Here is a 14797-nt window from a genome sequence, read left to right as displayed (position 1 = left end):
TGTCTTGGACAGCGGATCAGTCTGTCACACACTGACAGACTGATCCGCTGTCACACGTGGCTGGGTAGGAGGCTGCTGGACCCATTAACGGCAGTCGAGCTAGCCCAGGACCTGGCTGCCAAGATCGCGCTGGTGTTGGGGCAGAAGCCTGGAGCGGAGCCTGCTTTGCTCGCTCAGCATCGCCAGCATAACCTGCAGCCCGGGAGCGCAGGGCGCCCGGGGATCTGGTGCGGGACAGGCTGTCAGGACAGAGGTGTAGATGATGCCCGGCGTTCCCTCCAGGTAACCCGGCCGCTGCTGCGCGGTGCTCCCTCCCCGCTGCCTGGCGCTCCTTCCAGGTAATCCGGCCGCTGTTGCGCAGTGCTCACTCCCCGCTGCCTGTCGCTCCTTCCAGGTAACCAGAGCCGCAGCTGCCCGGCGCTCCCTCCCTGCTGCCCGGCGCTTCCTCCCTGCTGCCTGGCGCTGAGTAACGAGTTGGTGCCATCATGTGCCCCCCGGCCAGTGCATTAATGCAGCACTGGGGCCACCGCTGCCCCCCTCAATTACATCCAGCTCCTACCCCTTATATCCTGCAGCATCTCATATTGCTGCTGCGTCCGGACACACCATTCTCCTCCAAGTCAAGGTCTCCATCAAGCCCTGAGTCCCCACAGCTGGTCCCTGCTCAGTAAGTGCAAGTAGGCTGATTAGCATACCTACTGAGGTCTAGCTGTGTATTCTGACCCTTCTGTGTTCTGTCCTTATGTCCCCCCCCCACACTTTTTTTCTTCTGTACCTGCCACACCCCCCCCCTTCTGCATTCTGCACGTGTCACCCCCACCCCTCCTGTGTTCTGTGCCTATGTCACTTAACCTTGTGTTCTGTCCCTTTGTCACCTCCTCTCTGTTCTTTCCCAGCCGCCATTGTCACCCCCCTGTGTAAGGGGGAGGGGGGCGCGCAGGAAACTCTTTTGGCTTGGGGGAGCAAATTTTATAGTTACGCCACTGCTCCCCCATCCTCTACTGTCACTCTCCCCATCCCCCGCTGTCACTCTCCCCCATCCCCCACTGTCACTCTCCCCACATACCCCTCTGTCACTGTCCATAAAAGCTCCTGCCTCACCTAACACTAACCTCACCGCACGTCACTGGTCTGCGCATGTGTAGAACGCCATCATGGATCCCTCCCAGCATGCCCTGCGGCCAGCTCTGGTGCTCTGCACATGCGCAGAGGTAAGAAGCCCATAGGCTTCTGCAGGGAATCGTCAGCTTTTGCTCCCTACACAGCGCTGACACTTCAGAGGGGGTTAGAGAATACAGAAATGCGGTAAAAACCCAGATAACTGGGTTTTTACCGCATTTCAAGTTTAGAGCATCCCGCCCATTGTGTGTTTTAATTCCGTATGTTGGAGTATTTTTATATTTCAATTAGGTACAGTATCTTGAGGTATCTAGCATTTATGTTGTATAGGCACATCAAACACATGAAATACACACTTGGTGGACTAGAGGACAACCAATATCCAGCTCCATATACCTTGCTACTATTCCATTAAATTGGATCCGGACCAGTCTCCATATTCAGACTTTTCTGATCAGCAGTCACTTTCTGGCTTCATCTATTCGGGGCCCAGTTATGCCCTTACACCGGACGGAGGTGACACACAAAACGAGAGAGTGTTACTCTACGAGAAGTACTTACCACGGGCCTTTTGGACATTTGGGACACAAATAACACCCATGCCTATTGCCAGCTGACAACAAGGAGCGGATCCATATAATCAGTGGACGCTTAAAATACGGTACCGTATGACTATATTTATATTTCCTCTACCTCACTGCCTAATACTTTTTTAATATGGTATGTCATGTTATATGTTTTTAATAAATAATGATGTAATGTTACCCCCAATTGGCACTTTTTATAGGTAAAAAAAATTTCAATAAATTTTTTTTGTTGTTGCTAAAAACCCTCTTCCCTGGCTTCATCTGTAACTGGCACAACTGGGGAAATAACATGTAACTGGCACTACTGGGCAAATAACATGTAACTGGCACTACTGGGGAAATAACATGTAACTGGCACTAAGGGGGAAATTTACTAAAGGAAATTTGTAAAAAAAATAGGTGTATTTGTATCCAGAAATACACTCATTTTTGACATTTACTATCCCGAAAATACGGCAATTCATATTCGTATTGATGTGCTATCAATACGAATACGAATTGCCATATTTTCGGGATTGTAAATGTCAAAAATGAATGTATTTCAGGGTTGCTGACTATATAATTCTCCTCTCCGGGAGAAGCCCGGAGAGGAGAGTTCCAGCAGCCGCTCAGGGGGCGGGGCTTAAGTGTGAAGCAATTGTGTCATTTTAGCTCCGCCCCCTCCTCTGAGACCCGAGGATTGCGGCATTTTAATGCCGCGATCCGGGGCGCAGGGGGGGTCCCCCCTGAATCCGGGAGGGTTGCCCACCCTGCCCACCCTTCCGGGGGGCCAGGAGGGGGTCCCGATTTTCGGGAGACTCCCGGCCATTCCGGGAGAGTCGGCAACCCTGGTGTATTTCTGGATACAAATATTTATTTATTTATTTATTAACAGTTTCTTATATAGCGCACACAGATTCCGCAGCGCTTTACAGAGCATAGTTATAATCAAAAACACATAACAAATTACAGTACAAGACAGTTTCGGACAAGTACATGGTTAATATGGATAGTTGCACCAGGGGACAGGACACTGAAGCAATTATCAGGGTGGCAAAGGTTTATATATTCTAAGAAAGGCACATAAGGAGAGAGGGCCCTGCTCGTGAGAGCTTACATTCTAAAGGGGAGGGTTAGACAGACTGGGGTGACACAGAAGGTGAAGAAGTGAGCTTAGACAGGTTAGGTTGAGAGATTGTCAGGTTTTATGCAGGAGGGTGGGAAGAGGTCAGCTTAGTCTTTAATATTTTAAGTCTAAAAAAGTGCTGGGTCATCCAAGAGTAGACAGCAGAGAAACAGTTGGAGATATGAGTGAGGATAGAGGGAGAGAGATCAGGAAAGGATCGGTAGATTTTAGTATTATCAGCATAGAGGTGGTAGTGGAAGTTAAGTGAGCAAATAAGCTCACCCAGGGAGGACATGTAGAGATAGAGAAGAAGAGGGCCAAGAATAAAATGTTGGGGGACACCTATTATCAATGGAAGAGCAGGAGAGCTAAAGTCATTAGAGGTACAGCTGTGCATTTTTAAAACAGACAGTGCATATGCAAGCAGAAAGAGTAATATTCAAAGTTTTAGCAGTTAAGAGTTGCACTTGTGTTGATTGTAGTTTCCTTCAGTTTCTGTCCAGTTTAAGGCCAGGCTAAGTCTAGGCGACAGTGTGCGGTTGTATATTCCTACTTAGAATCTTCCTACTTTGAATTCTGACAAAATTTCTAAAGCCAGATTTCTATAGCCAGCCAAGGCTTAGTCAGCCTCCAATACTCTAATAAGTAGATCTGTAAAAGCTGTTTCTAACTTCAGTAATTAAGACCGCACCCAATGCCCCTCTCCCACTAGAGAAAGTGAGCAATAAAACTGAGATAAGCAAATGGTGAGATGTTACAGACCATGTCCAAGTCACTAGTCAATTTTAAGTCACTATCTAATTTTAAAAATAAATTTGTACATTTACCTAAGACAAAGCAAGATACTAATCACAGTGATGCTAGTTCAAATATGACTGTTGCATGAATGGAATTTTACCTAGGACAAAGCAGTATACTAATCACAGTGATGCTAGTTCAAATATGACTGTTGCATGAATGGAATTTTACCTAGGACAAAGCAGTATACTAATCACAGTGATGCTAGTTCAAATATGACTGTTGCATGAATGGAATTTTACCTGCAATGAGAAGAGAATAAGACGGGAGTTATGTCACAGCAAGTCCAGGCTAAGTCTAGGCGACAGTGTGCGGTTGTATATTCCTACTTAGAATCTTCCTACTTTGAATTCTGACAAAATTTCTAAAGCCAGATTTCTATAGCCAGCCAAGGCTTAGTCAGCCTCCAATACTCTAATAAGTAGATCTGTAAAAGCTGTTTCTAACTTCAGTAATTAAGACCGCACCCAATGCCCCTCTCCCACTAGAGAAAGTGAGCAATAAAACTGAGATAAGCAAATGGTGAGATGTTACAGACCATGTCCAAGTCACTAGTCAATTTTAAGTCACTATCTAATTTTAAAAATAAATTTGTACATTTACCTAAGACAAAGCAAGATACTAATCACAGTGATGCTAGTTCAAATATGACTGTTGCATGAATGGAATTTTACCTAGGACAAAGCAGTATACTAATCACAGTGATGCTAGTTCAAATATGACTGTTGCATGAATAGAATTTTACCTGCAATGAGAAGAGAATAAGACGGGAGTTATGTCACAGCAAGTCCAGGCTAAGTCTAGGCGACAGTGTGCGGTTGTATATTCCTACTTAGAATCTTCCTACTTTGAATTCTGACAAAATTTCTAAAGCCAGATTTCTATAGCCAGCCAAGGCTTAGTCAGCCTCCAATACTCTAATAAGTAGATCTGTAAAAGCTGTTTCTAACTTCAGTAATTAAGACCGCACCCAATGCCCCTCTCCCACTAGAGAAAGTGAGCAATAAAACTGAGATAAGCAAATGGTGAGATGTTACAGACCATGTCCAAGTCACTAGTCAATTTTAAGTCACTATCTAATTTTAAAAATAAATTTGTACATTTACCTAAGACAAAGCAAGATACTAATCACAGTGATGCTAGTTCAAATATGACTGTTGCATGAATGGAATTTTACCTAGGACAAAGCAGTATACTAATCACAGTGATGCTAGTTCAAATATGACTGTTGCATGAATGGAATTTTACCTAGGACAAAGCAGTATACTAATCACAGTGATGCTAGTTCAAATATGACTGTTGCATGAATGGAATTTTACCTAGGACAAAGCAGTATACTAATCACAGTGATGCTAGTTCAAATATGACTGTTGCATGAATGGAATTTTACCTAGGACAAAGCAGTATACTAATCACAGTGATGCTAGTTCAAATATGACTGTTGCATGAATGGAATTTTACCTAGGACAAAGCAGTATACTAATCACAGTGATGCTAGTTCAAATATGACTGTTGCATGAATGGAATTTTACCTAGGACAAAGCAGTATACTAATCACAGTGATGCTAGTTCAAATATGACTGTTGCATGAATGGAATTTTACCTAGGACAAAGCAGTATACTAATCACAGTGATGCTAGTTCAAATATGACTGTTGCATGAATGGAATTTTACCTAGGACAAAGCAGTATACTAATCACAGTGATGCTAGTTCAAATATGACTGTTGCATGAATGGAATTTTACCTGCAATGAGAAGAGAATAAGACGGGAGTTATGTCACAGCAAGTCCAGGCTAAGTCTAGGCGACAGTGTGCGGTTGTATATTCCTACTTAGAATCTTCCTACTTTGAATTCTGACAAAATTTCTAAAGCCAGATTTCTATAGCCAGCCAAGGCTTAGTCAGCCTCCAATACTCTAATAAGTAGATCTGTAAAAGCTGTTTCTAACTTCAGTAATTAAGACCGCACCCAATGCCCCTCTCCCACTAGAGAAAGTGAGCAATAAAACTGAGATAAGCAAATGGTGAGATGTTACAGACCATGTCCAAGTCACTAGTCAATTTTAAGTCACTATCTAATTTTAAAAATAAATTTGTACATTTACCTAAGACAAAGCAAGATACTAATCACAGTGATGCTAGTTCAAATATGACTGTTGCATGAATGGAATTTTACCTAGGACAAAGCAGTATACTAATCACAGTGATGCTAGTTCAAATATGACTGTTGCATGAATGGAATTTTACCTAGGACAAAGCAGTATACTAATCACAGTGATGCTAGTTCAAATATGACTGTTGCATGAATGGAATTTTACCTGCAATGAGAAGAGAATAAGACGGGAGTTATGTCACAGCAAGTCCAGGCTAAGTCTAGGCGACAGTGTGCGGTTGTATATTCCTACTTAGAATCTTCCTACTTTGAATTCTGACAAAATTTCTAAAGCCAGATTTCTATAGCCAGCCAAGGCTTAGTCAGCCTCCAATACTCTAATAAGTAGATCTGTAAAAGCTGTTTCTAACTTCAGTAATTAAGACCGCACCCAATGCCCCTCTCCCACTAGAGAAAGTGAGCAATAAAACTGAGATAAGCAAATGGTGAGATGTTACAGACCATGTCCAAGTCACTAGTCAATTTTAACCCCTTCCCGACAATTGACGTACATTTACGTCATGGTCGGGAAGTACTTCCCGACACATGGCGTAAATGTACGTCATGGCATTTAACTGTCACCGCGTCTATAGACGCGGTGACAGTTTCAACATGTCTACTGTCCCTGACAGCAGACATGTCCGTGCATGCCCAGGGGGGGCTGCGATGCCGCCCCCCCGTCGGCGATCGCTGTGATTGGCTGTTCAGTGTGAACAGCCAATTACAGCGTTTTTTGTGTCACCGGCGAATAACGTTCGCCGGTGACACGCGATCGGAGGTGATTGGTGCTGTAAAGTACAGCACCAATCACCGCGGGGTGTAAGGGTGACACTGGTCTCACCCCGCCCGCCCCCAAAGGCCGTGATTGGTCCGTCGGTCCGACGGACCAATCACAGCCATGGAGGGGGGTTTAAACTAACGGTGACTGCACTGCAGATGCTATTCCGGTCTGGAATTGCGTGCAGTGCGGTCACCGTGCCTAGCTGCCGCGATATACTGACCAGAACCTTGCAAAATACTTACCTGATCCTTGCAAATATCTTGCCTGCTTCATCACTGCTTGTAGTGTGCTGGATGCTTCCTGGATCCTGTTACTTGTGACTTCCTGTGTTGTGAACTTGTGCTGCTGCAGTGTAATAGCGTTAGTTAGATAGAGAGAGATAGTGTCAGAGAGTGCTATATTTTGTGCTGCTGCAGTGTGATATAGTTATAGAGAGAGAGATAGAGAGAGATAGAGAGAGATAGAGAGAGATAGAGAGAGAGAGATAGAGAGGCCTAGTGACAGAGAGTGCTATATTTTGTGCTGCTGCAGTGTGATAGTTATAGATAGAGAGATAGAGAGAGATATAGAGAGAGAGATAGAGATAGTGACAGATTGTGCTATATATTTTTTATATAACTGACTGCTGCCCCCCCTTTTGTGCTGATCAGTATAAATTAACTGATCAGCAACTTTTTGGGGGCGCAGGTTTTTTTTTATATATATATATATACCTGTCACTGCTGCTGCTGCAGTGTCATAGAGTGTTAGATAGTGAGAGATAGAGAGATAGAGAGAGATAGTGACAGAGAGTGATAGAGAGTGCTAAATTTTGTGTCTGCTGCCCCCGCCTTTTGTGCTGATCACTATATCTGAGGTGATCAGCAACTTTTTGGGGGTGCAGAGGTTTTTTTTTTATATATATTGTGAGGAAACCACCCTTAGCTGGGAAGGTGGTTACCCTTGGTGGGATGCCAATCACTCGGGCAGACAAGACTTTATTAAAAATAAGTCTTTATTATGACAGCACAACAGAAAAGATGGTCACATGGTACAGGATAATTGGTAGCATAGATCCTCCTGCAGCCTCTCGCAGTCAGTGCCCTGATATAGCAATCTCAGTATCCTGCAGCCTTACCACTACCGTTAGCTAGACATTCCTGTGTCCTGGTAGGGTTTCCTCTGATGTCTTAGTTACAGGATCCACCAGGATAGAATCTCTCCATAGAGAAACTGTTCTCCTTATATACCTGGCTGGCAGATCCCCCCTGGTGCCACAAAGTCTACTCAGGGGGTAGGCTCAGATATCCCAATGCTGGGTCAGCCAATATAGTGCAGCAGAGGCCCATTGTACATCCCCTGGGGGGGTCTGACCTATTATCTCCCAGGTTACCTAGATACATCTCTTTGTCTGGCAGCTATTTTATCAGTCACTCAGGCATTGTTCTGCTACATTACCAGCAACACCTATCACACCTCCCACAATGGACTAGGGACTGTGATACACATGGTAATTAGCTAGCCCAGCTACCTGGCTCTGCTTTCTGTCCCACACTATGGCAATGAACTGTAACTCTCCAATACTTACAATCCCGCAGTATAGACCTGATAACAGTACATACCAATACACATAACTCACAGGTGCTCTTGTGTATAAACTGGGCCAAGGATTAAAAAGTACATTACACTGTGAGAAACGAGAGGTGAATATGAAGGTTCTCAGTCCAGGTCCATCTCGTTTCATCACATATATACCTGCCAGTTGCACTGTCAGTTGCACCAAAGGTTGTGCACCTGCTGCCCCTCACTGGTAATCAGTGTCGCATCACTGATCACCTTTTTTTTTTGTGTGTGTGCTGTGGGGTCTTTTTTTAATTTTTTTTTTTACACACACTGTGATTTTGTGGGTGTCCTGTGGCCGCTGTGCGCTGATCAGTGACGTACATCACTGATCATCTTTTTCGGCACAGGGTTGATCTATTTTTTTTTTTTTTGCTCAAATTCCTGTTGCCTTTGAGCGCTGTTCAGTGACGGACGTTACTGACCAACATCTGTGCTCAATTTTTGGCGCAGGACCTTTTTTTTTTTTTTTTTAACCCCTTCAATTTTTTTTTTTTAACCCCTTCAATTTTTTTTTTAACCCCTTCAATTATTTTTTTTTGTAACCCCTTCAATTTTTTTTTTTTGTATAAAGTATTTTTTTTTTCTGCACTACATACACACTACACACTACATACCCCCCGGGTTGAAATAAAGTTTGTACCCCCCCCTACACTATACACGTGTTGAAACATTTCACTACCAGTAACACAAAAATAAAAATGGCATCCCAAATGTCATCCCAAATGTCATCCCAGTCATCCAGAAGAATGTATTCAGCGGAGGAGGCATATGCCATGCTTGCTTCTGACTCTGACACAGCCAGTGATGCAAGCGGGGAATTTGAAGGATTCGCCTTAAGCTCCTCTTCCTCCTCTGGTGATGAGGGACCCCCTCAAAGACGCCCCCGTAGAGCAGCTGAGACCCCCCCCCCCCAATAATTGATCTCGTATGGACCCCACCACCAGACAATTTTGAGCCCCAGGTTCCTGAGTTTTTGGCCATGCCAGGAATCCAATTTGATTCCACAGGTCTCAGAGAAATTGACTTTTTCAAATTATTTTTCTCTGATGATTTTATAAATTTAATGGTGGACCAAACTAATTTATATGCCCAGCAGTTTATTGCTCAAAACCCCACGTCATCATTTGCTAGGTGGACCCCTGTAGATGCAGTAGAGATGATGACGTTTTGGGGTCTGGTGTTTCATATGGGCATAGTAAAAAAGCCAGAAATTAGGCAATATTGGAGTACAGATGTTCTGTACAGCACCCCATTTTACCGTATGGCCATGCCCCGGGCTCGATTTGAGACGATCCTTAAATTTTTGCATTACAACGATAATGCACAGTGCCCACCCAGAGATGATCCCACCTTTGACCGGCTATTCAAAGTCAGGCCGGTCATTGATCATTTCAGTGCCAAATTTGAAGACATGTACATCCCAGATAAATTCATTTGCATAGACGAGTCCCTTATACATTTTAAAGGAAGGGTTAAATTCCGCCAGTACCTTCCCAGTAAGAGGGCAAGGTATGGCATAAAAATGTATAAGCTGTGTGAAAGCACCTCAGGGTACACTCACAGGTTTAGGGTATATGAAGGGAAGGATTCAAGAATTGAACCGCCAGAATGCCCCCCCTCCCTCGTAGGTGTTAGTGGAAAAATTGTCTGGGATTTAGTGCACCCCTTCCTGGATAAAGGTTATCACCTCTATGTGGATAACTTTTACACCAGCATCCCCCTGTTTAAGGCCCTTGGTTCAAGAGGTACAGCAGCTTGCGGTACTGTGCGCAAGAACCAAAGAGGCCTCCCAAAAACGCACATTGCCCAAGTAATGAGAAGGGGTGAAAGCAGGGGAATATGCACCGAAAATATGTTGTTGGTCAAATATAAGGACAAGAGGGATGTCCTTATACTGACAACAATTCACGGAGACAGTACCACCTCCGTCCCTGTACGAGGTACCAGTACCCACACCTCAAAACCTAATTGTATCCTGGATTACAATAGGTACATGGGCGGAGTGGATCTTTCAGATCAGGTACTGAAGCCGTACAGTGCCCTGCGGAAAACAAAAATCTGGTACAAGAAGCTGGCCGTGTATATCATCCAGATGGCACTGTATAACGCTTACGTGCTATTCCGTTCTACCGGCCAGAAGGGGACATTTATGCACTTTCAAGAGGAAGTCATAAAGGGCCTAATATTTGGGAACCAGCAGGCAGAGGGCCCCAGTACTTCTAGTACTGGCCCCCGTATTGTACCAGGGCAGCATTTTCCTGATGAAATCCCCTCCACTGGAAAAAAGGGCAGGACACAAAAAAGGTGCAAAGTTTGCTATAAAAAGGGAATAAGAAAGCAAACTATTTTCCAGTGTGACACTTGCCCCGACAAACCCGGCCTATGTATAAAGGAGTGTTTTAAAATATACCACACATCTATGGATTATTAGGTTCATAATTTCACCGTGCTTCGGGGGTCTTGCTAATGCCACATAGCACCCACCATTCATTCCACCAGAATCTGAGCCGCAAAATCCAAAAATCACTCCTTCCCTTCTGAGTCCTGCCATGCACCCAACTGGTATTTTTTGGTCACATGTGAGGCATTGCCGTACTCGGGAGAAATTGGGGCACAGATTTTGGGGTGCTTTTTCTCCTTCATACCTTCTGAAAATGAAAAATTTTGAGCCAGAACTGCATTTTTGTGTAAAAAAATGTAATTTTTCATTTTCACTGCCCACTTGTTTCAAAATTGGTGAAACCCCTGGGGGTTTGAAATGTACACTATACCCCTAGATGAATTCCCTGAGGGGTGTAGTTTGCAAAATGGGGTCACTTGTGGGGGGGTTCCACTGTATTGGTGCTTTGGGGGTCTTGCTAATGCGACATAGCACCCACCATCATTCCACCAGAATTTGTGCTGCAAAATCCAAATATCACTCCTTCCCTTCTGAGTCCTGCCACTTTTTGGTCACACATGAGGCATTGCCGTACTCGGGAGAAATTGGGGCACAGATTTTGGGGTGCTTTGTCTCCTTCATTCCTTCTGAAAATGAAAAATTTTGAGCCAGAACTGCATTTTTGTGTAAAAAAATGTAATTTTTCATTTTCACTGCCCACTTGTATCAAAATTGGTGAAACCCCTGGGGGTTTGAAATGTACACTATACCCCTAGATGAATTCCCTGAGGGGTGTAGTTTGCAAAATGGGGTCACTTGTGGGGGGGTTCCACTGTATTGGTGCTTTGGGGGTCTTGCTAATGCGACATAGCACCCACCATCATTCCACCAGAATTTGTGCTGCAAAATCCAAATATCACTCCTTCCCTTCTGAGTCCTGCCACTTTTTGGTCACACATGAGGCATTGCCGTACTCGGGAGAAATTGGGGCACAGATTTTCGGGTGCGTTGTCTCCTTCATTCCTTCTGAAAATGAAAAATTTTGAGCCAGAACTGCATTTTTGTGTAAAAAAATGTAATTTTTCATTTTCACTGCCCACTTGTATAAAAATTGGTGAAACCCCTGGGGGTTTGAAATGTACACTATACCCCTAGATGAATTCCCTGAGGGGTGTACTTTGCAAAATGGGGTGACTTGTGGGGGGGTTCCACTGTATTGGTGCAACATAGCACCCACCATTCATTCCACCAAAATCTGTGCTGCAAAATCCAAAAATCACTCCTTCCCTTCTGAGTCCTGCCATGCACCCAACTGGTATTTTTTGGTCACATGTGAGGCATTGCCGTACTCGGGAGAAATTGGGGCACAGATTTTGGGGTGCTTTTTCTCCTTCATACCTTCTGAAAATGAAAAATTTTGAGCCAGAACTGCATTTTTGTGTAAAAAAATGTAATTTTTCATTTTCACTGCCCAGTTGTATCAAAATTGGTGAAACCCCTGGGGGTTTGAAATGTACACTATACCCCTAGATGAATTCCCTGAGGGGTGTAGTTTGCAAAATGGGGTCACTTGTGGGGGGGTTCCACTGTATTGGTGCTTGGGGGGTCTTGCTAATGCGACATAGCACCCACCAAAATTCCACCAGAATCTGAGCTGCAAAATCCAAAAATCACTCCTTCCCTTCTGAGTCCTGCCATGCACCCAAATGGTATTTTTTGGTCACATGTGAGGCATTGCCGTACTCGGGAGAAATTGGGGCACAGATTTTGGGGTGCTTTTTCTCCTTCATACCTTCTGAAAATGATAAATTTTGAGCCAGAACTGCATTTTTGTGTAAAAAATGTAATTTTTCATTTTCACTGCCCACTTGTATCAAAATTGGTGAAACCCCTGGGGGTTTGAAATGTACACTATACCCCTAGATAAATTCCCTGAGGGGTGTAGTTTGCAAAATGGGGTCACTTGTGGGGGGGTTCCACTGTATTGGTGCTTGGGGGGTCTTGCTAATGCGACATAGCACCCACCAAAATTCCACCAGAATCTGAGCTGCAAAATCCAAAAATCACTCCTTCCCTTCTGAGTCCTGCCATGCACCCAACTGGTATTTTTTGGTCACATGTGAGGCATTGCCGTACTCGGGAGAAATTGGGGCACATATTTTGGGGTGCTTTTTCTCCTTCATACCTTCTGAAAATGAAAAATTTTGAGCCAGAACTGCATTTTTGTGTAAAAAAATGTAATTTTTCATTTTCACTGCCCACTTGTATCAAAATTGGTGAAACCCCTGGGGGTTTGAAATGTACACTATACCCCTAGATGAATTCCCTGAGGGGTGTACTTTGCAAAATGGGGTGACTTGTGGGGGGGTTCCACTGTATTGGTGCAACATAGCACCCACCATTCATTCCACCAAAATCTGTGCTGCAAAATCCAAAAATCACTCCTTCCCTTCTGAGTCCTGCCATGCACCCAACTGGTATTTTTTGGTCACATGTGAGGCATTGCCGTACTCGGGAGAAATTGGGGCACAGATTTTGGGGTGCTTTTTCTCCTTCATACCTTCTGAAAATGAAAAATTTTGAGCCAGAACTGCATTTTTGTGTAAAAAAATGTAATTTTTCATTTTCACTGCCCACTTGTATCAAAATTGGTGAAACCCCTGGGGGTTTGAAATGTACACTATACCCCTAGATGAATTCCCTGAGGGGTGTAGTTTGCAAAATGGGGTCACTTGTGGGGGGGTTCCACTGTATTGGTGCTTGGGGGGTCTTGCTAATGCGACATAGCACCCACCAACATTCCACCAGAATCTGAGCTGCAAAATCCAAAAATCACTCCTTCCCTTCTGAGTCCTGCCATGCACCCAAATGGTATTTTTTGGTCACATGTGAGGCATTGCCGTACTCGGGAGAAATTGGGGAACAGATTTTGGGGTGCTTTTTCTCCTTCATACCTTCTGAAAATGAAAAATTTTGAGCCAGAACTGCATTTTTGTGTAAAAAAATGTAATTTTTCATTTTCACTGCCCACTTGTATCAAAATTGGTGAAACCCCTGGGGGTTTGAAATGTACACTATACCCCTAGATGAATTCCCTGAGGGGTGTAGTTTGCAAAATGGGGTCACTTGTGGGGGGGTTCCACTGTATTGGTGCTTGGGGGGTCTTGCTAATGCGACATAGCACCCACCAACATTCCACCAGAATCTGAGCTGCAAAATCCAAAAATCACTCCTTCCCTTCTGAGTCCTGCCATGCACCCAAATGGTATTTTTTGGTCACATGTGAGGCATTGCCGTACTCGGGAGAAATTGGGGAACAGATTTTGGGGTGCTTTTTCTCCTTCATACCTTCTGAAAATGAAAAATTTTGAGCCAGAACTGCATTTTTGTGTAAAATATGTAATTTTTCATTTTCACTGCCCACTTGTATCAAAATTGGTGAAACCCCTGGGGGTTTGAAATGTACACTATACCCCTAGATGAATTCCCTGAGGGGTGTAGTTTGCAAAATGGGGTCACTTGTGGGGGGGTTCCACTGTATTGGTGCTTGGGGGGTCTTGCTAATGCGACATAGCACCCACCAAAATTCCACCAGAATCTGAGCTGCAAAATCCAAAAATCACTCCTTCCCTTCTGAGTCCTGCCATGCACCCAAATGGTATTTTTTGGTCACATGTGAGGCATTGCCGTACTCGGGAGAAATTGGGGCACAGATTTTGGGGTGCTTTTTCTCCTTCATACCTTCTGAAAATGATAAATTTTGAGCCAGAACTGCATTTTTGTGTAAAAAATGTAATTTTTCATTTTCACTGCCCACTTGTATCAAAATTGGTGAAACCCCTGGGGGTTTGAAATGTACACTATACCCCTAGATAAATTCCCTGAGGGGTGTAGTTTGCAAAATGGGGTCACTTGTGGGGGGGTTCCACTGTATTGGTGCTTGGGGGGTCTTGCTAATGCGACATAGCACCCACCAAAATTCCACCAGAATCTGAGCTGCAAAATCCAAAAATCACTCCTTCCCTTCTGAGTCCTGCCATGCACCCAACTGGTATTTTTTGGTCACATGTGAGGCATTGCCGTACTCGGGAGAAATTGGGGCACATATTTTGGGGTGCTTTTTCTCCTTCATACCTTCTGAAAATGAAAAATTTTGAGCCAGAACTGCATTTTTGTGTAAAAAAATGTAATTTTTCATTTTCACTGCCCACTTGTATCAAAATTGGTGAAACCCCTGGGGGTTTGAAATGTACACTATACCCCTAGATGAAT

The sequence above is a fragment of the Crinia signifera genome, chromosome 7 (genome assembly GCF_055691185.1).
Source record: "Crinia signifera chromosome 7, ASM5569118v1, whole genome shotgun sequence".
In the NCBI taxonomy this organism is placed as follows: Eukaryota; Metazoa; Chordata; class Amphibia; order Anura; family Myobatrachidae; genus Crinia; species Crinia signifera.
This window is presented reverse-complemented; position numbering follows the sequence as displayed.